General features: G+C 38.4%; 1 pseudogene across 1 annotated transcript; it reads right to left on the bottom strand.

The window, feature by feature from the left end:
* Positions 1-17,291: 17,291 nt before the first annotated feature.
* On the bottom strand, positions 17,292-22,729 carry LOC114304058 (putative amino acid permease 7; annotated as a pseudogene). The gene is made up of 4 exons (XR_014336938.1): positions 22,321-22,729; positions 19,263-19,396; positions 18,835-19,062; positions 17,292-17,907 (listed from the first exon to the last, which is right to left on the bottom strand). The product of XR_014336938.1 is annotated as a putative amino acid permease 7 (transcript).
* Positions 22,730-23,431: the final 702 nt, after the last annotated feature.

The raw sequence follows: 23,431 nt of genomic DNA, 5'->3' as shown, positions 1-23,431 counted from the left end.
ATTCAAATAAAAATTATATTTATTGAGTGTCATTATTTGTATGCTTTTACATTTAGGTCAAGTTTGGCATCCTCTAAAAAATTTAAAAAGTCAAAAAGTTACTATCCTATTTAAGTCACATCATCTTATTTAAATCACATCACTTCTCTAACACATCACTTCAAACCCAACTCAAATCCAACCCATATTTCATAAAAAGTCAAAAAATACATTTATTTAGTCTTTCCAAACTTAGCCTTAAGACAGGTTTGTTATCCCGTTAGATGATGGGATTGGATTATGAAGAAATGGGTTTTACCTAAGATTAATGTTGTATGTAATAATTAGTATATTAATTAATGATGTAACATAATTTAAGATATTTTTGATATTTATAATTTATATAATTGTTGGTTACATATTTTGTACAAGCCAAATATAATTTGACGCGTGCCAAAGTAAGGATAGTACGGAAAGACTATTCAAATCTTCGATCTTGATCGTACACGTGTAAGTTAATATTGGTTGTTACGAGATCTGAGTAGCAGTGGATCAGCAGAGAGATACAAAGTGATGTGGCATCATCGGTTACTCACATTTGAATTCAAATTCAGGAGGGAAACCTAACTGCAAGTGATGGCGTAATGGAGCTAATCTTGAGGCAACATGATCAGCGATCATGGAGGAGCAGTTCGATAGCTGGAAATACAGTTCGATGGTCATCTTTAAGCAATGTAAATAGCAGAGAAGGCCCTAGAAAAAGCCCCCGGACTCAGATCCAAAAAACCAGTCTTATTCAACTTTACTTAGTTTTACATGTCCTGTTCTTTACATTCCAGTAATTTAAATTCTGCACTGCACTTCATTCATAGGAGTAGTTTCAAGTAGATTGTCACTGTAAACTTCTACGAGGCTGAGTTTGAATCATTGTAAGTTTTTTCATTCTAATGAAATGCTTCAGTTGTTCTTTATTTGATTGATATTTTGTTTAATTCTCCTAAATCAAGCCACCGGTAAAAGTCCTCTTCATTGAGGCTGAGAGAACTAAAACACAATCGTCTGATAATTGGTTGGCAATTAAATTTCTGTAAGGACTGATTGATCCTTGCCGGCACGCTTGCAATTACAATAATAACCTTCGAAAGCCAAAAAGCCAACATATATTTTTGGCACGCCTAGTGGGACAAAGTTGAAATGGCTAGACGTAGGAGACAAGGAGAAAATGAACGCTTGGAAGAAGGCGTGGAAGGAGAGGTAGAGATACCTAATCCAGAGGATAATGTGATAACACATCCTGTGAAAACTCTCATTTTATCAGAACCTATGGTCGAACAGACCAGTACTTCAGAACAAATACCATATGTTCGTAATATTGGACGAGACCAAGGAATTGGACCATCCATTGTCCCATTTACTCAGCCAATGAATTCATGGGGTGGCTTAAAAGATGCAATGGAACAGCAATTAATGAACACAATGGAAAGGTGGGCAACATCCTTTTTGGATCGAATGAATAACCACCAACTAACAAATGTAAGACATATAGAGGAAATTTCGAATGTCCATCAGCAAAGATTGGCTAGAGATAAACAGCCTATGCAAGTTAACGGACATTCTAATGGTCAAACTAGTAATCAGAACTATGAAAGACCATCACCTCAGTCTTGGTACGAACCTGTTCCAAGGCCTGTAGTAGGTCAAAATGTTTCAGTACTTAACAGTGAAGCCATGCAATTTGGTGGAACTAGCCCAGTACAAGAAAATGGTGTAAGAATGTTTCCAAATCCCATGTTTGAAGCCATACTTGGCACAAGGGGGTTCACTAATCCCTTATTCAAATTTTTACTCGAGGGGTTGGAAGGTTTTCCTACAAATGGAAGAGATACAACACCAGTTCCAGCACTTTTCGCAGGTCTTTTTGTAGGACAAATTGAAAGGGGTTACCCACACCCTCAACAGCAACCTGTACCACAGGGACAACCAATCCCAAACATGCCACCTTATGGACCAAGAGGACCACAAGCACAAGTTTGTCCACCAAATCCTGTGTTTGTTTCTCCAGCGGTGGTTCAGCAGGCACAAAATACGGTCCCTAGGGACCAAATTGCTGACATCGTTAGGGAGATGTGTGGACCAATGGCTTGGGGGGTCCAGACTCCTGTATACAGAAAACCATACCCAGAATGGGTAGATAGGGTACATGAATACCCAAGAGATTTCAGGATACCAGATTTCGCCCTTTTTTATGGGAATGAAAACCAGTCAACAGTAGAGCATATCGCTAGGTTTGCTGCTCAATGCGGTGAATTCACTAATAATGACTATATGAAGCTGAGACTGTTCCTAAACTCTCTAACTGGGGGAGTATTTGTATGGTACATTAACCTTACACCTGGCTCAATCCAAACTTGGCAACAAATGGAAGAGGCATTTCATGCCCAATTCTTCCAATCGGAGCTAGAGGTTTCCATGGCAGACTTGGCAAGGTTGAGTCAAAGGCCTGAAGAGAAGGCTACTCAGTTTATTACTAGATTTAAAAGGGCTCGAAATAAATGTAGAGTCATTTTACCAGAGCCAGAATTCGTAAGATTGGCTCAAAATGGCTTAGAGTTTAGGCTTCGAAAGAAGTTTGACTCAATAGAGTTCAGGAACTTAGTGGAACTGACTTATAAAGTATCTAGGTATGAAGCATTACTAGAAGAGAAGCAAGATCGAAATAATGCATCATACAAGACATACTACAAAGATCTTAACTATGAGATTGATGCAGCAGAGATTGTGGGGAAAGAACCTGTGATCTGTGAAGCATTAATTTATAAGGATACAACAATTAACCAGTAGTTTAAAAGAAAGATCTTCACAGGAAATACTCTTTCGATTTAACTAAGGCAGATGACATCTTTGATCATTTGCTTGCGGCAAACTTCTTTAAGTTACCAAAAAGGGTTAAAATTCCATCTCTTGATGAACTTAAAGGGAAAGTATATTGTAAATGGCATAATTCTTGGTTTCACTCGATTAAAAACTGTGTTATTTTTCGAGACAGGATCCAAGAACAAATTCGGAAAGAAAGTTTGAAATTCCCAGTCAAAGTTGAAAAGGCCATAGGGATCGACAGTAATCCATTTCCAGAAATTGGAGAGGCGGCAGCCAATGTCATTATGCCAGATTTTTAGAACCTGCCTTTGAAAGAATTGGAAGAAGTCAATGTGCAGATGCATGTGGCCAACCAGACAGCTATCAAGAAAGACATTGGAAATCTACCAACTATTGGACAAGGTTTCTCACACCAGAGGGAAGACTCTGAGGAAGAAGCACTGGATGACGATTCCTTAGAAGTAACTGTAATGCAGAGGATGTGTCCTAGGTGTAGACTAAGCTACATATGGTTGAAAGGACTCCCGATTGATGGGAAATAATACTACAAGGATGTGCAGAGACGTCCTAAACCAACCAATGTTTACAATAAAAGGCCATATCCATCTGGTGTCAGGCAGCAGCCATTGAGGGTTGAACCAATAGTTGACATGATGCATTTCAAAGGCAAGAAGCCTTTACATGAATCCAGGCCAGCTAATTATTATAGAATGAAGAGCAGTCATTCTGGGAGGAGATTGGAGAGAAGTTCAGTTTATGGGATCAAAACCAGAGATTGGCCCCATAGACCAGCCTCACGCAAGGCAGAAAGTGGACACCTTCATCGAAGGCTGGAGTTAGGCCTAAAGCATGAAGTCAGGACCAAGCAGTGGCCTTCGTAGCTAGCTTCGAGGAAGGTTTCGAAGGAAGAAAGAAGTAGTTCAACGGTAGGGTCAGTAGGTTCGTGGGTACCTGGGGTCCTGGACTGGTTTGTAATGCAGAACAAACCTAGGGAGATGTCTACCCAGAGAGAGTTTGCTGGAAACCAAAGTAGGATGGTCAAACCTCCTTTGGTGGCTCCAAACAATTGGGTCTTGCTTAAGCACCCAAAAACAAAGGAACCAGATATGGTCCCCGTGATTTCTAGATCACAAAGGAGAAAAATTCAGCGTAAGTACACTCAGTACCAGCGAGACCTGAAAAAGAATGGAGAGAGTTCTTCATTGATACGGACAGAAGGAAAGAAGAATCCAAAGTCAGACCATATTCCAAAACCAACTCTACAAGGCAAAATGGGTTGCAGCAGAGAACAGTTGGCCAAAGTTTACTCTGAACTAAAAGCTAGAGAGAAGTCCAGTTTAGCGGGATTGGAGAAGGCATTGATGGAGAGTGACAGCGAGGCAGAGACGGAAGTTGGCTTAGGCCAAAAGAAAGAAATGGTTAAGGAAGAAATGTTCGAAGCCTTCATGGCTGAACAAACATTTCTGGTTAAAAAACCAGTCGTGATAGACCATTTAAAGGATGAAGTACCAGAGAGTAGCATGGAGGATGCTTTTGGAGTGACTGAACAAGGTGACTAAAAGGAGAAGCAGACACAACCAGTCATCCAATTTGGCTCAGTGTCAGCGAACATGGTACACATACTACCGCATGAATTCCAAGTTGGAGATGAGAATCAAGAGGGGCAAGAAATTGACCCAATTCCAATCTCTAGTGAAGACTCACAAGTGAGTATGGTACAAGATAATTCCGGAATGGTTACCTCAATGGAAATTGAATATGAGAGTGAAGAAGTGGTAAGTATTAACCTCTCGTATCTTTTTGAATATCCCTCGAATTCTATGACACGACATGTTAAGCCTTTGTATATTAAGGCCTTCTTCGATGGGATACAGTTGAACCAAGTCTTAGTGGATAATAGGGCAGCGGTGAACTTACTACCGAAATCTTCCTTGAAGAAATTAGGGAAAATGAATCCCAGGTTAATCCCAACCAGTACAACCATTGCTGGTTTTGCTGGGGACAAGATGGCCCAGGGAATTCTACCCATCAACTTGAGTGTGGGAACTAGGGACTGCATGACAGCGTTCTTCGTCATCGACAGTAATGCTAAGTACAATGCTTTACTTGGTAGAGATTGGATCCACACTAACAAATGTGTGCCTTTCTCTTTGCATCAGAAAATAATGATGGCCCTAGGCAATGAAGAGACAGAGGAAATTGATGCAGATCCTCAACCTTTCATAGCCTGCGCAGACTTCGCAGAAGCCAAGTTGTATATTGAGAGAGTGACACCACTCAGTATACTGAGGAAATTTGATGGCTCAGCCGAAGTAACTGCTGATGAGGAAGTGACACACCTGAAGCACTTAGCCTAGGAGAGTACTGATGAAGAGGTGGTCGTTAAAGATGACAATGATGCCTGGTTGTAAGCAGCAAGATGAGACACCAGAAACCAAGTGTTTGGCTTTAATTAAGTTTTCAATATTGGATGTAAAGTCAATAGTCCAGAAAGTGCAGGAGCAAGAGAAGGAAGTCATGATAATTGGCTACAAGCAGGAGCAGTAACAAGCCAGAGTTTTGGCCCTTGATAAATACTGTGCATTGGACATAGAAACAAAAGTCCAAGAAATACAGGAAGAAGAAGCCTTGTGGACAGACTTCGTCTATGAGGAGGAGGGTAAAGAGGTTGAATCAAAGAACCTGGGAACAGAACATAGTAAGGAGATTGCTTTGAAGCCGGAAGGAATCAAAGAAGGAGTTCTAGTAAGTTCTCAGATACAAGACCTCTTAGAAGAAATAAATTTAGGGGAATGTTCTGTACAACAACCCATTTATATAAGTGCTTGGTTGAATACTTTTGACAAGAACCAGTTGTTGGTTATTCTGAGGAGATATAAAGATTGTTTCGCATGGTCTTATAATGAACTACCAGAATTGGATAGGTCATTAGTGGAACATAGGCTCCCTATGAAGCTTGACTTTAAGCCATACAAGTAAAAACCAAGAAGAATGGGTCCAGAAGTAATTCGGAAAGTTATGGAAGCAATTCTTAGACTCCTCAAGACAGGCTTTATTAGGACAGCCAGGTATGTTGAATGGCTATCTAATATTGTGTCTGTAGTTAAGAAGAATGGTAAAATGAGGGTATGCATTAATTTTAAAAACTTAAATCTAGTAACTCCAAAAGATGAGTATCCTATGCCTATAGTAGATTTGCTGGTAGACAGTTTAGCAGGGCATCAAATTTTATCAATGATGGATGGGCACTCTGGTTATAACCAAATCTGCATTGCGGAGGAGGATGTTCACAAAATAGCATTCAGATGTCCTGGAAATATTGGCACCTTCGAATGGGTTAAAATGCCATTCGGTCTGAAGAATGCTGGGGCTACATATCAGAGGGCCATGAACACTATCTTTCACGACCTCATTGGAGGATATTTAGAGTGTTATATTGATGATATTGTAGTTAAGTCCCAATCCATGGAAGAGCATCTGTTTCACTTAGAAACAGCTTTCGAAAGAATGAGAAAGCTCAAGTTGAAACTTAATCCTCTTAAGTGTGCTTTTGGTGTATCATCTGGAAATTTCTTGGGCTATGTAGTACACAAGAAAGGAATACAGATTGACCAGAATAAAGCCAAAGCCATTATTGAAGCTAGACCCCCATCAAGTAAGAAGGAATTACAAAAGTTCCTTGGATAAGTTAATTTTCTTCGAAGATTCATTTCTAACACTACAGGAAAAACTAAAGTATTTTCTTCCTTGTTAAGGTTAAGAGATAAAGAGGAATTTGTATGGACAGCAGAGCATCAAATTGCTTTCGAAGGAATCAAAGCCTACTTGGCCAACCCTTCAGTGTTGATGCCACCAAAGGGCGATAAGCCTTTGAAGTTGTATATAGCTGCAGCAGAAGATTCATTGGGAGCTTTCTTAGCCCAAGACAATGAAAAAGGCAAGGAGCAAGCTGTTTATTACCTTAGTAGGTTTTTAAATTCTTGTGAATGTAAATATTCAGCTGCAGAAAAGCTTTGCCTTGCATTGTATTTTGCTGCAATGAAATTAAGATATTATCTTTTGCCTACAACTGTCTTGGTAATTGCAACCACAGATTTGGTTAAGTATATGTTATCTAGACCTATGTTGAGGGGAAGAATTGGCAAATGGGTGTTAGCCTTGTCAGAATTTCATTTAGAATATGTTTCCCAAAAGGCAGTGAAAGGACAAGTTTTAGGCAATTTTTTGGCAGACCATCCATCTCAAACAAAGAGCCAAGAGATAATGGAACTTGGTATGGCTAGTGTTGAGCCGTGGCAAATGTGGTTCGATGGATCGAAATCCAATGGCCTAACTGGAATTAGTATAGTGATTAAGTCACCACAAGGAATAGAAACCACACATGGTTTCAGAGTGGATGAAACTACTTGTTCTAATAATCAAGCTGAATATGAAGCCTTAATAGTGGGATTGGAGATTCTTATTGGATTACAAGTACATGCAGTTGACATATTTGGAGATTCTCAATTGGTGGTTAACTAAGTGAAAGGGATTTTCAAATGTCAAAGTATAAGCATGTTGCCATACTATGTTGTTGCATTACATTTGCTCTCTCAATTTCAAATAGCAAATGTAACTCATGTCCCAAGATTCTTGAATAATAGAGCTAATGATGTGGCTCAGAAAGCTTCGAATTTTAAGAGGAGGGATAATACTCAAAAGGACATAAGCCAAACAACATACCAGAAATCTATACCACCCTTAAATAAAAGGAATGTGGTCCTAGAAGTCAATCATAATGACTTGCAGGAACAAGATTGGAGGCATCCAATAATACAGTACTTGGCTGGCCCATCCTCAAAGGCTGGCAGAAAAATTAAATTGCAATTTATGCAATACATCATACATAATAATGATCTCTACAAAAGGAGGGGGGGAGATGGTCTATTGTTGGAATATTTAGGCCCAAAAGAAGCATTAACAGCTATGGCTGAGGTTCATGAAGACATCTGTGGTGCTCATCATCCTGGTGTAAAAATGAGATGACTGCTTCGAAGGCATTCCTACTATTGGCCAACTATCCTTAATGACTGCATAGAATATGCAAAGGGTTGCCAGGCATGTCAAAAGCATGGCACAATAAGGCATGTGCCCATAACTGACCTGCATGCAGTAGTAAAGCCTTGGCCATTCAGAGGATGGGCCATGGATATGATGGGGAAAATACACCCACCCTCTTCGAAGTATCATTGTTTCATTTTAGTGGCTACTGATTACTTCACCAAGTGGGTCGAAGCTAAGCCATACAAGGTTGTAGACCAGACTGAGGTCATTGAGTTCATCAAGGATTTAATCCATAGGTTTGGCATCCCATAAACTATAATTGTTGATAATGAGACTGTGTTTGATGGAAAAATGGTGAAGTCTTTTGTGGCTGAGTTTGGAATTAGCCTTGTTAATTCCACTCCCTATTATGCACAAGCCAACGGCCAGGCTGAATCATCCAATAAGTCTTTGAAGAAAGGAATACAAAAGGTTGTGGAAGACAATCCTAGGGATTGGCATAACTTATTATTGGATGTATTGTGGGCTTATAGAACTTTCCCAAGGTCAAGCACAGGAGTTACTCCTTATGCCTTGGTGTATGGGCATGATGCTGTATTGCCTATGGAAATTAATGTTAAATCTTTGAGGGTAAGATGCCAAGACCAGCTAGATCCTTAGCAATACCATTAGAGTATGTGCTTGGAATTAGAAGGAATAGATGAAACCAGAATTCTAGCATTAAATAACATTCTCTTTCAAAAGAAGAAAGCAGCCAAAATTTACAATAAGAAAGCCAAGCACATTGGCTTCGATGAAGGTGATTTGGTGTGGAAAACCATACTCTCAATAGGGATTAAAAGCCATAAGTTTGGCAAATGGTCACCTAACTGGGAGGGGCCATACCAAATCCATAGAGTCCTTCCTTTTGGAGCATACTATTTGAGAAATTTGAATGGATATTTACATCCCAAAAAGATTAATGGCAGGTATTTGAAGCATTATTTTCCAACTATATGGGAAACACAAAGAGATAAATAAATGCCAAGTACAAGAACACAAAAATACTCAAATGATAAATAACAATTTATTTTTCGTAAAGAGTTTAATACATTCTGCCATAAATTGGCCCAAAAATTATTACAATGCCTCAGTTGTTCTTTTACAACAGATGTTCTAGTTTTAAAAGAGGAAAACAACTGACTGACTGTAGTCATTTCTTGCTTTCAATCGGCCAGTCCTTGGTTGGTGATCAGCAACTTGGTATCAGTTCGGGCTAAAGCCTGGTTGACTACGGATAACTCCTCCTCAAGTTGAGCCTTCCTCTCCAGTAGTTGAGTGCGAAATTGGGAGACAGAGGAATGTTGTCCCTTCAGCTCTAATATCTCAGCATGTACTGTTGAAACAAAGTCCTGATCTCTAACCAATTTCTCCTCTGCAGCCTTGGCAGCACAGCAAATATTGATATAGAAGTCAATAGTAGCTGCTGCTTGAGATAGATGACTTGAGACAGACATGCAGGATTGCTCAACAATTTTGCAGCACTGAAGGAAGCCATCCTTATCATAGTTCTCTCTAGGGACTCGAAAGGAATCCTTGAGAAAGATGCCAATAGTTCCAGGCAATTGTCCAAATCTATCGGAGGTGTAGAAGGCTTACTACTGGAAGAAGGACTCTAAAAAATTTCTAGTAAAGAGTCAGCCAAAACTAATGGCTCAGCTTCATCATTGATTATTGGAGAGGTAGAGGGAGTGTCAAAAAAACTGGCTAGTCTCACCTCAAAGATATCTACCTCAACCATGGACATGAGGGGTGCAGAGAGGGTAGTGGTTGAAGGCACAGAGGATTGCATGGGGATAAGAGAAATAGGTGGAGCATCTTCAGCAGTTTCTATGGTCCTAGCCACCAATAAGTCAAGAGAAGAAGGGCTAGAAGTAGACAGAGGTAATAAACCATGAGTTGGAGAGCTGCCAGTACCCTTTATGAGAGATTCAACTGCCATCAGAGATGGAGTAGCAGTTGGAATTTCCTTGGGAGAAGGGAGAAGAGCGAGGTTTGAAAGAAAATTGAATTGTGAAGGGTCAAAGGTCAGATGGGGAAGAAATTTAGGAATGATTGGCCTCAAGGAGGGTACATCAAATGCAGGTTTAGGAAGTGGAAGGATGATTTGAATAGTCCTCACGTTCTGCAGATGATCAACCTCAACTGAAACTGAGGGAGTCCCCATTGAAAGAATAGAATCAGTAGTTGTTGCTGTGAAAGGAAGAAGAAATGTAAAGTAATGTCAAGTGTCAATACCAAAATTTGACAAGCAAAAACAACTGAAGCATAAAAGAAATTACTTGTTTCAGAAGTGTTGGCAATAATAGGAGAGCTACGAAGGGAGTAATGTTCGGCAATTTGTTGCCTTCTTACGGTTTCCTTTTGTATTGCATCAGCAGCAGTAGCTTCATCTCTCAGAAATTGTTGCTGCCGTCTCTTCTCAGCTCTCTCGTAAACGATTTTGGCCTTAGAGTGTTCCTGCTCCACTGCTTTGGCAGCTGCCTCATATAAAGGATCTTCGACAAAATCAGAAGGAGAGATATTGATCTTTCTTTTCTTCTTTCTCTGTATTGTTGTCTCATCTTGAATCAAGTTAGAAGAAAGGACAGTCACTCTTTTCCTTCTTTTCAAGGGTGATTCTTGCTCTTGATTTTCTTTTTCTTCTTCTTCTTCTTCTTCTTCTTTTTCTGCTTGAACCTCAGGTACCTTATTTTCAGGCTCAAGTAAAAGCTTCATTTTCTTTTGTTGTTGTTTGCTTTTAAGGAGATTTAGATCTTGAGTCTTCTGAGGAGACTCTCCCTGTGAGGCATTAGTACCACCTTCGCAAAAGAAGAACTAAAGATAAGGCAAATTAGCCAAAAAGCCAACAACCCATACCAAAAAGTCAAAGATTCTCTTTTCTCCCTACTTTTTGCGCATCTTTTCGTAAAAAGTCAAAAAGTCATCCCAAACATACTAGTTTTTTTAACTCATATTTTAGCCAAATAATCAAAAAGTTACTAAATTAGCCTATTCCCAAACGAGGCCTAAGAACATTATAGAGAAGGCAAAAGGAGAAGAAACAAGGGTGTATACCTTTCTTCGAGGCGGCTCGGGTGATTCTAGGAGGAGTTGAGGCAGCAGGGGCAGATTGTGTAGTAGTAGGCACAAGAATCTGAGTGGTAAGAGCAGTGGAACAAATAACAATTCCAGCCCCTTTGGGCTTGGGCACATCCAACACCATCAGTAGGTCTTGAAGAGGAATGGCCAGGTACACTTCCATATTGGTCGCCCACCAGTTGCGGTACCTCTTCAACATGTTACCTTGAGGAAGAAAAGGGATATACTCAAAATCGATCAGGTCTTGTATAAACTTAGAAGTTGCCTCTTCCAGTCTGGACCGTCGAACTTTCAAATCCCTGGTGGTAAGGCTTAAATTGGTATTACTGCAGAGGGGTATTAGGACCCCTTGTGAGAAGCCAAATTGTCTAGCAAATTGAGCAGGACAGTAGGGCTCAACAATGCATTTATAAGCTCTAGGGTTCAAGGTCCCAATGAATAATTCTCTAGGGATTAAAATAGAAGCCCATATGTCTTTATGAGCAGGTGAAGCACAGAGCCTATCACTCAAGAAATTCTTTAACCATAGTGGGCCAATGGTGATGGGTTCGAAAAGACGGAAGCAGTAGGAAGGAGAAGAAACTGGAAGTTGGTGGAAGAAAGAGAAGTAAAAAGCAAAAGTAGAAGGATAAAGTGAAGCATTGGCTAGCCTTATGCCATGAGTAGGAGGGTTGGGTTAAAAAAATTTAAGGCATTTGAATTGTAACTCAGCGAAATAAGCAAAAAGCCAAAGCTGAAAAATCTAGAATGGCCCCCATTGATTGGCATCTAAGGGTTTCTCACAGAAAAGAGAACAAGCTCTATATACGTGACCTAGAACGTATGGAGCTAAAGCCACCCTCTTCTGTAAAACAAGGGCTTTGGCAAGAGGGAAAATTCGGGCATGATTCTTTGAGAGGAAGTGCAGAAAAGGAATTTGCAAAGCCAATATAATAAGAAAGAAAAGAATTCCCTATCGGTCATAAGACCCTCTCTTCTATTCTCAGCCTTGATAAAGTCACTGTAGGATGAGTTAAGAGAAGGAAGGGAAAAGGGGACTGCTAGGTCAGGATAATCCGGTCCAATAGGGGATCCAATGGGAGATAATCCTAAAAGATGGCAAATGTCAAGGATAGTAGGGGCCATCATCCCATATCTAAATTGGAAGAAATTAAAAACAGAGTTCCAAAAGCACAGAGCAGCAGGAATCAAGAAAGGGTCTTCAGGAATAGTTAACCTGGATAATTTGAGGGCATCTAGAAGGCAGAGTTCTTGAAGGTTCAGAGTCCTATTAGGGGCAACTCGATCATACCATTCTTGCCACTCTGGTCTCACTGTGGGCCAACATCGGTGGGGGCGATTCATCTTCTGGTTCCTCCAGTCAAGGCCACATTCGTAAAGAAGACAGTGGTCTTCTAGACGAGGATATAGAACTGAAAGCTCGGTAAGGATCTCCTTGAATATTGGCCAAAGCATATAGTCTTGTTGCTCATGACGACGAGGGATGAAGATGCGTCCATTGATGACACTTTTCTCCCCAACCTTGTACTTCTCACATTCTACATCGATGATCCTCTTCAGGGTTACAGATGGGCTCGCACGCTCTATGACTGGCACTTTCAATGAAGAGGAAGCCATTGATAGAACACTTTTTCAGAGGATGAAGCTGAGAAGGGAAGCAGAGAGAAATGAAAGATCGGTAGAGGTAAAAGGTTTGTGTATTGAGCGAGCGAATGATTTCAGAGCACAAAATAAAAAGGGTTTTTAAAAGAAAAAAAAACTTTTGTGTCCGGAAGACATGTCGCGTAATTCGTTAAGTACTAAGCTTCCTCCAATACTGATACTTTTGGAGGGAAAAATATATCCCAGATGTTGAAGCCGACTTCGAAATAAGTATTTGGCTTCGAAACCAAATTTTGGCGCCAAAAGTCAAATAACAAATGACTTCGAAGCTAAGAAACCAGCTTCAAAGTACATTTCATACTTATGGATGAAAGAGTGCTCAAGTATTAGTTTACTTCGAAGAAATTAAAGACCTGTTTTAGGTTTCTCAAGGAAAGTAATGTCCTTCGAAGCAAGACTTGAGATCCCTTAAGGATGGGAATTGCTGTTCGAAACATCAGAACTAATAATTGGTTTGTATTTAAGAAAGATTTTCTTTCTAGACTAAAACAGTGCAGCCCTAAAAAGGAGCTTTCATATTTTTTTGAAACTGTTATTCTAAGGAAAAACGGTCAGTTTAAAACTGATTGATCATACTGACCATGACCATATGTTGGTTATGATCGAAACAAGCTTTAAGGAGTAAGATTGTTAAATTTGAAGCACCAATTTTAAATAAAATCAACAAAAATTGTTAACTATATTCCATAAATTGGACAGGTTCATTGTTGGTTCTTTTAGTGTTTCATTTAAAACAATCGAGTCCAAGTTCGAAGGATAAGCTTGTTCAGTTCAAAGCTCTGAATTTGCTTTTAAAAGACAAACGGAGATAAGATCAAATCATACCAAACAAAGAAAAAGTCCTAGTGGTATTATAAACCAAAGCAATTACATCGAATGGCCCTATTTGGGTACAAACTCAAGCTCATAAAAGTAGGGAATGGAATAAATGACAAGATCATGAAATTTAGTTCAACAATGATCAATGAATTTCTGTTTTTTCTTTATTTTATCCTCTATTTCTTCTAACATTGGCTGCATGAGTTGATGTGCTCTCATTTCGTAAAAGAGCTCTTCAGCCTTTATTTCGAATGTTGTTTCTCTCAATCCTTGTTCCAATTCGTCTATCTCTAAGTCATCCCAGTACGTAGAATCTTTGTTCTTGAAATCATCGAATTCTTCAATGAAGTTCTCTGCTTTGTACTGGGCACGAATTCGAAGGGACGAAAGTTGGTCTAAAGATTATGTAGTGGCCATAGAGGTTCGATGCCAGTGGAGAAGCAATGGAAGTTGGTCCAAAAACATGTGAAGCTCTGCTTGGGCGAGGGGATTGAGAACATGACCCCGAGTCAGAATATCACAAGCCCATTGAAGGTTCTTGAAAGGGACTTCGTCCTTAAGAACATTGAATGGCAAGTGAGAAAAAGCCGCGAGCAGAAGTTGAGCTTGCTTCCACTCAGTTAGAGTAGGGAAAAGGGAAAGCTTGTAGGGTGGAAAGATATTATCCGCGGAAAGGGCAAGCCTCAATCTCTCTGTCCAGCAAGGATTTAACGGAGGGGAATGTATAGATGCTTCTATTTCAAGAGATGGAACAAGGGCATTAATATAATCGAGCTAGTCAGAAGAACAAATCTTTGCCTTCTGGGCTAAGAATGATGGATTGTACCCTTGTGTCTTTTCTAAACGTCGGGCGGTGTGCACTATCTTTGTAGGTATGGAGGATGTATACCATGCTACAAGCAGATTCTCCTCCTAACTGCGTCGATGGTCAATGGACACGTAGGGATAGACCACCGAGCTTCGTGCATAAGAAGGGAACTCTAAAGGGTCAGTAAATTTGACAAAGTGATGGCTGATCCGTTCCCTCAAATCACAGGCCTCAGGTTTTAACCAGCTTGTCCAATCGGAAGCACCAGAAGAGGAAGAAGTCGCAACCTTGTCCCATGCAGAGGGTTATGGCGAAGAATTTCCCATGTCCATATTTGCAACTTTCTGAATCAAAGGATTGAGAGCAGTTTGTTCGTAGCCCAAGGGTGAGTCAGAAGAAGAACTTCCCATGTCCATATTTGTGAGTTTCTGAATCAAAGGATTAAGGGCAATATGTTCGAAGTCCAAGGGTTGATAATTTGCAAAGGCATCCATGACCTGAATATTGAAAGGTGGGTAAAGGTGGCTAATTAATGCATGGAGGTTTTTTTGAGGAGGAACAACATCGTCATATGACTCTTCGTGTGTTCGATCATTGGAGGAGAAAATTGATTCGGCCATAAAATGTATCAGTCTGTTCGAATGCTAAGGTGGTGGGGGTTCAAAAGATTAAAGGAGAGTTTAATGCAGATAAATGACAATTGCATTTCTGAGAAAATGCAAAACCCATGCACGTTATAAGACGTGGGAAAAAGACCTTGATCCACTAATATCACCAAGTATTGGGTATATTAGTGCGGGGGGTAATGTTGGCTACATATTTTGTACAAGCCAATTACAATTTGACGCGTGCCAAAGTAAGGGTAGTACGGGAAGACTATTCAAATCTTCGATCTTGATCGTACACGTGTAAGTTAATATTGGTTGTTACGAGATCTGAGTAGCAGTGGATCAGCAGAGAGATACAAAGTGATGTGGTATCATCGGTTACTCACATTTGAATTCAAATTCAGGAGGGAAGCCTAACTGCAAGTGATGGCGTAATGGAGCTAATCTTGAGGCAACATGATCAGCGATCATGGAGGAGCAGTTCAACGGTTGGAAATACAGTTCGATGGTCATCCTTAAGCAGTATAAATAGCAGAGAAGGCCCCCGAAAAAGCCCCCCAAACTCAGATCAAAAAAACCAGTCTTATTCTACTTAGTTTTACATGTCCTGTTCTTTACATTCCAGTACTTTAAATTCTGCACTGCACTTCATTCATAGGAGTAGTTTCAAGCAGATTGTCACTGTAAACCTCTACGAGGTTGAGTTTGAATCATTGTAAGTTTTTTCATTCTAATGAAATGCTTCAGTTGTTCTTTATTTGATTGATATTTTGTTTAATTCTCCTAAATCAAGCCACCGGTAAAAGTCCTCTTCATTGAGGCTGAGAGAACTAAAACACAATCGTCTGATAATTGGTTGGCAATTAAATTTCTGTAAGGACTGATTGATCCTTGCTGGCATGTTTGCAATTACAATAATAACATTCGAAAGTCAAAAAGCCAACAATAATAAATAGGATCAATAATAATCTCATAAGTAGTGTTGGTACACTAGTGCATGTAACACCACTCTTTACCTGAACTTTAGTTGGTTGTAACAATAATTATGGGACTAACGATCTTATGAGACTGTTAATACCCCAATGGGTGGGATTAGTAATCCTATGGAGAGGTGAGATTCACAATCCAATCCCATGTGATTGGAAGTGAAAAGATAGACTATTCTCATTTTACAAAAAGGATAAATTATAGTGACACCCTTTGAAGTTTTTGTTTAATATAGATTACCCTTACGTTTGAAAAATTACACTTATTCCTTATCAGATTAAAATGACATATTTACCTTTTAGCCTTTATACATATAAAATAATAAAATAATATTAATATTTGTGCATGTCATTTCAAAAGAAATAACAATCATCTTCTTTAATTTAACTCATACAAAAAATTAATTTTTTTGAATTTTTCGTGTCATTTTATTTTACTAATTTTTTTATAAATATTTTAAGCTTTATTTTTATATTTTAGATACACCTAATCTAGATATACATAAGAAGTATAGTATTTTGCGGTTTTTTTTTTTAAAATTCATCAAATACAAAAAATACAAAAATTCTGTAATATTGTAATAAATGTGAATGACAGTATTTGGTAATACAGTAATAAATGTTAGTGAATAGACGAGAAAGAAAAATGATGATGGAAATAAAAATGAAAAATTATATTCATATATAAAAATTTATACAAAAAATATTACAAAAATATTGTGATAGTGATGTTGTTGTAAATATAAATCACATTCTCGAGTGTTTTGTTTTAAAGTGAAAGGTCACCATTAAGTTATATCATTGTGTTTGAAATTTTATATAAAACTTATGCTTGTATATCATCACTCAATAAAACATGTTTAGGTATAATTTAATTATAGAAAGTTGTAAAATGTAGTTGTGATGATAGGAAGAATAAATGGTAGGCAAAAGAGTAAAATGGTCATTTGGAAAAATTTTAGATATGACGTCAGTAATCCATCGAACAATTTGTAATGAGATTACAAACTTCAGGAATTTGAATGTAATTTTTCAAAGATAAGAAGGATTTGTATTAAACAGAAATCTCAGGATACCACCACTACCACACCTATAACCATCACCGTTGTCCTACCACCACCACCTCCACATCTACCAACACCATCTCCTTATGTTAGTATGGCCATCGTTAATGACACTATCGACCACTCCTAACACTATAGCAAGTATGATTCATATTGAAAATGAATAACGCTATTTATAAATATATTTCTTACTCTTAAACACAAGCAACAAATATTATAAATTGCTTAAGGCTACTTGCTTATTGACAATAAATTGTGATTAAAAAAAAATGTTTTAAGTAAAACATTTCTCAATAAGAAAATCACAAAAAATACAAGAGAAAAATTTAGACAACAAAAGTTAAAAAAAAATCATAGTAATCCTAACAATATAGAGGCCACTCTAATAAAAATTTAGAGACATGCCCAAAACATAATCTTAAGCTATTGTTTTTTTTTTTTTTTTTGAATTCACAAAACAATTAAACAACTTCCCATATATCCAACTGGGGCTGCTATCATTATTCATTCTTCACTTAAACAAGAACATATAGTTTTTCTCAGCCCAACTTTGCTAATATAAGTCCCTCAATTGACCCGACCAACGCGAACATAGTCACAAGCAAACAAACAATGCTAAAAGTATGAAGAGCGATCCACTTAGTCGACCAAGCTCCAATGTTCATCTACACGAAGTACATTTCCACCGGAAAATATATAGAAATTGTCCAAAAATTTAAGGCTCCCAAAACTCCCAAAACTTGGTTGAAGTATGGAAAGATCATCGCAATCACAGTTGTTGACGCCACGTAAGTTGTGCGAAAACAGAGTCTGAGAAGATTTAGTCTGAGAATTGGAAAAAAAGGAAGTTTCAAAGTGTAGCCATTGTTCACAAATCCACTGTTTGGGAACTTCCTTGCAAACCTTTTGTCTACCAGTGCAAAAAGTGGTTGACTGAATACCTGCCAAAATACAAATATGGAAATGAATTATGATTTTATTTGCTAAAAAAAAGAAGAAGAAAAAATTAGATAAACAATACTGATCATACACATAATTTATATTGAACTAAAACAAATTTACCACTTATATGGGATATTTTGACACAACATGAGGGGTAATTGAAAGCAACTAAACAGATTTAAGTAGGGTTTTTGGATTAGATTATATGAAGTTATTAATCTTGGGATCAATAGTTTTGGGCTTATCAATGAATCTTATCCCACATTTGGAATGTCCCTAGATTAGAAGGGGGATTAGAAGAATCCTATCTTATCTTATGTTTGTTTTGAACCACTAAACATGGACTGCATAGTACAATGACCACGGTTTGAGGATATTTTAACTTTGTCCCACATTTGGAATGTCCCTAGATTAGGAGATTAGAAGAATCCAATCCTATCTTATGTTTGTTTTGAACCACTAAACATGGACTACATAGTACAATGACCATAGTTCAAGGATATTTTAACCTTTTAACCCCCTAATATAGATCTTAATTAATCCTCTTGTTTTGTATCCCATCCCCTTAACCACTAAGCATGGACTCAATAGTCCCTTTTATGAGGGATATACAATCCAGAAGAATTATCAATCCAAACATCTATTTTTGTATCCAAACATGAAATTCGAAAATGACCATAATATGGAGTCCAATCACATAACCTAATCACTCCAAAGTCCAACCGAACACATTAAGTGGGTGTTATTGGAAGATATCTATAATGTGGAGGCTAGATTATCTATCCGGATTCTCCCTTGTCCTCTATCCCAAGGCATCCCATCTCTATCACACGATGGATTAGAGGGACCTCAGGACAAGGGAAAGAAAAATTTGACAGATGATTCCCTGCCACCATAACTATGCTAATGAAAAATGAAAAATGAACCTGATATCCTCCAACCAAATGAAGAACAATGCAAGCATTAGCAAAGTCAATAAGGCAGTAAGGCTCATAGAATCCGAAGCCAGTCAAGAGGTTCCCCGGAGATGAATCACCGAAGGCTGCATATTCGACGCCACTGCAGCAGAGGTAGAAGAAGGTTGTGATGCATACTGCTATGGTTGAGGCCTTCTTCATTGTCTCATTTTCCGGTGGAGGCGACTTCAAAGTATCCTTTGGTGTGTTTTTGCAATTTTTAATCACATTAACTTGAGATTCTTCATTGGTTATGTGAAGTTGGACTTGGTAATTGATCGAGAATGAAAAAGTCCAAGTGCACAAAGAAATTTCACAGAACATCGGTGTTCATTCTGTGATTTTTTTTTGTATTCGTAGCACAACTGATCGGAAATTAAAAATTGAAAGTGGCTTACTTGTATTTCAATGAGAATGATGGAGTATGGATAGGCAAAAGCAATGTCCCCAAGTGCTTGAGAAACCAACCATACTTTCCCAAGTGTAGTAGAAGTTGAGACTCCTGTAATGTTACCTTTGATTACTCTATCTCCTGCAATTAACTGTTTAAGAAATTCATGGTTAAATCAACATCTATGCACCCAAAATTTTGATTGGTTTACTTATTCATATTTTTTCGAGGCATGTAAGCACATAATTTCTTGTTATTTGGTGAACACACGACCAATGCGATGTTTCAGGAAGACGTGATAATTACTCCTAACACAAAAGCTCTCCTAAGCACATAATTTCAAATGGTAGGAGATTATTTACAAAAAATGTAAGAAAATTATATCAAACTGAACAATCAACTATATAAGAAAGTCTAACAACACATACCCACTTGCAAGCTGTAATAACCCTCATACTGTTTACCGATTAATGACTGATTGATTACGGATAACCATCGATTACCGTTAAACTGAATTGATTATGACTGATAATTGGACTGATTAAAGTACTGAACTAACTGACTGGAATCTGGAATTAATTGACTAAGTCTATCTGTTTAATTGTGCATCTATCTGTTTGATTGATTATTTGATCTGTTCGTGTTTAAACTGCTAATTGAAGGCCTTGTCGGCGGCCGAACCGGGAATTGATTGATGTTTTAGGATCCTCGTAATTAATGTGATTTTATGGTATAATTATCTGAAAACTGTTAGGTATGATTAAATTAGATTAAATATTGATCAATTACGTAGTTTGATTTATTTACCGTTTTGCCACACTTAGTGGCCACTATCTCACACACATGTGAGCCTTGTACACACTTGATCAACATTTTATTAGCCCCTTCTTCTTGTTCAACCGACCATGAGAGGGAGAGAGGGAGAGAATTTGGTTTTCATCTTGAATTGCTTGGAACTTGGAGAATTGCTTGCTAATTAGAGAGTAGATTGCTTAATTAAACCTTTAGACTTGCATTCAAGGAACCTAGGTATGAATTTCATCCTTTTGGTTTGTCTTTAAGTTGATTCTTGCATGGTCCATGTTAAATTGTAGAGCTAAGCCTTGTTTTAGTTCATACATATTGATATAGAGCTCATTCCATGCTTGCATGTTTGAATTGATGAGTCTTGAGTTGAACCCATGGTGAAATGGTGCATGCATGTTCATGATTTTGTAATGGTCCATGTTTTCAACTTGTTTTTGGATCAATTGGCTCCTTAGAGCATCAAATTAGAACTTCCAAATGATTTGAATTCATGCATGTTTGCGTGTTCGTATTGTTCATGAAATTGGTTTGAAATTGAGTTTGAATTAAGCACCCTTGGACCTTGATTTCTCAAAATTGAGCTTTGAACTATGATACTCTATGTGTTTATAAATGTTTTCCAGAAAATGGGCCCAAGAGGATTGGTTTTGATGCATTTGAATGTGAGTTGGAGCTTGGAGGTGCAATCTGGAATTCCCAGATTCTGCACTTCCGCTCGAGCGGGGGAAGTGCCGCTCGAGAGTGGAATCCGAGCATCCAGTATCTCTGCACTGTTTTACAAGTCCGCTCGAGCGGAGGATTGGGCGCTCGAGCGGAGTCATGTCTCAAGCTCGAGCGGGCGTCGAGCGGAGATTTCACCCATCCAGTACTTTTACAGTACGCTCGAGCAGGAAAGTTGACGCTCGAGCGTGTACCTTTGTTGCATGACCGCTCGAGCGGGGAAACCTGCGCTCGAGCGGGACTCAGTTTTTCTGAAACTCCTGAAACAGTCTTCTGATCACATCTTTGTATCCTCATTCCATTCTAGGCATTCTTAGGCCTAGTTTAAGACATCTTGTTGAGGATAGATGTAGAACACACCGAGACATTAGGGGTTAAATTATGTTATCTCCCAACTGTGTAGCTTAGTGTGTGTGTTCAATTTGTTAACTGTGTAGGGTTGGCGACTAGCATACTGTAGCCCAAACTCTGTGAGTAACAACTGTGTAAAGATATGTTCAAAATGATTATCTTCTGAACAATTGAACTGTACTGCTTTCTGAACTGTTACTGTTAATTGAATGAATGAATGTCCTCTATTCTGAACTGTATTGTGGCATCCTTAGCAACTACTGTTACTGACTGTTACTGTTACAGAGATCTCTGTCGGTTCCCTCGGGGAACCACTACTGTTTACTGATTGATGGCCATCATTACTGTTCGGTCTTTAGGACCTACTGTTTACTGATATGCCAATGGATGTACCACATATGATTGAATAACTGTCCTGACTGAAAGACTGAAGTATTGTTTAATGAACTGATTTCATTACTGTAAGGACATTTCATTCTTAACCTCCTTACACATTATGTTATTCACTAGGCTTTAGCTCACTATTTATATATATATGTAGGTGCTTAGCCACCAGATCGGAGCTAGGAGCGCGGGTTAGACTCCAGTTTTGTCAAGCCAGCCTTTGTGCCTCACTGCGAGGTTCCGAGTTGCCATGCTATGGCTTTGGGGTGTCTTGTTTTCCCCCGTCTATCTCCGTACTGTTTGGTTTACTGTATAGACTGTCAGTTACTAATTGTACTGTTATCAAGGGATTTGGTCCCTGTACTGTGCGACTGTAAATTTTGTATAGACTGTACTGTTTGTATATGTAAATGCATGAAAAATCTTTTTGGCATACAGACTGTCACAGCTCAATGGACATTATTTATTTACTGTTTTGGCTTCTGCCAGGCCCTGTACTCTGTTTTACTATACTACTGTTCTGCAGGCCTTCGGTAATCTCGGATTACTGGCCGGTTACGGTGCTAAACCCATAGGGCCGGGTTTGGGTCGTGACACAAGCCCAATTCCAACAACAACTACATCAATACAAGAAGAAACCAATTGGAAAGAGATAATCAATCTTTGCCTTTGACAAAAATTGACCTCCTGACACCTCAGTTAAGAGCGTAAAAGAATGACTAATTGAGCTGGCTCAGTTAATTATGTGGAGTGAGTTTCAAATACTTGCAACATGAAAGATCAGAGCAAATTGAGAACCATACCTATTACTTTCGCCAAACCAAGTGCCAATGCAATGAAGGAATAGATGGACATGGTTGCAGCAACAACAGAGAGCCATTCCATATTATGAAAATTGGATATTTGAGAAATCACAATTTGTGCTAATCTAAATATTAGCATATAATAAGTATCTCCATATTCACAATTAGTCTCATGCCCATACTTGTGGTAACAATTTGATTTCTGTATTGCTTTGCATCAATTTAAAATTTGGGAAAACAAAAAAATTAAACATCACCATAATAAGAAAGTGTACATGTGTTCACAGTTTCAAATCATAGTAAATGCTCCAAATTAATTCTTGTTGAGCTAATCAAATATTGTGGGGGTAACACATATTATATACCTCATGCTACTTTTCAATAAATAAAAAATTTGAAAGAACATAAATATATATAGAGCACCTCACGCTGATAGCAGAAGTGATGGTGTAGGCGATGCCAATCCCACATAAGTTAATATTTACACAGTCCACATGCTCATGCACTTCTATCTCCTGAAAATGCCATGTTAAAACTCAACATCATAAGAAAAATTCTAAAAACAAAAAAAAATCAATAATAGAATCAGACATAATCGTCGATTGATCTCATATTTATATAAAAAGGTTGTGTTCCATTCCATTATTAATTTCTGTGCAGATGGAAGAACTGTAATGACAATGTTACCTAAATTGAAGTAGACAGCTTCCAAGTAAGAGTGGTTTCTAGTGGGGCCAAGCTCAGGGTGAGGAGATCCGTAGCAGTTGGAGAGAAGAAAGGCAGAGATGAGAGTGATGAAAGCAAAGAAGAGCATAGAGAATGAGCCTCCAATCCAACCTAGCTGAGCCATACACCATGCCAATGATAGAATCCCTGACCCTATCACTCCTGTTATTATGTGGGCCACTGCAGTCCATACATTTCCTGTTTCACCATTTCCATTTATTATTTGCGATGATCAAATACATTTCTACAACGGTAGTGCTATATATGCTAATTACTAATGTATTAATTAATGTATCAACATTAATTATAACATTATTATTGACCCCACTCATTAGACAAATTATAAATACTAAAAACTCTTAAATTATGTCACATCATCAATTGA

This window comes from Camellia sinensis, chromosome 7, assembly GCF_055761805.1.
Source record: "Camellia sinensis isolate YWXY chromosome 7, ASM5576180v1, whole genome shotgun sequence".
Taxonomy (NCBI): Eukaryota; Viridiplantae; Streptophyta; class Magnoliopsida; order Ericales; family Theaceae; genus Camellia; species Camellia sinensis.
Note: the sequence above shows the minus strand (reverse complement) of the source record. Positions and strands in the feature narration are given on the sequence as shown.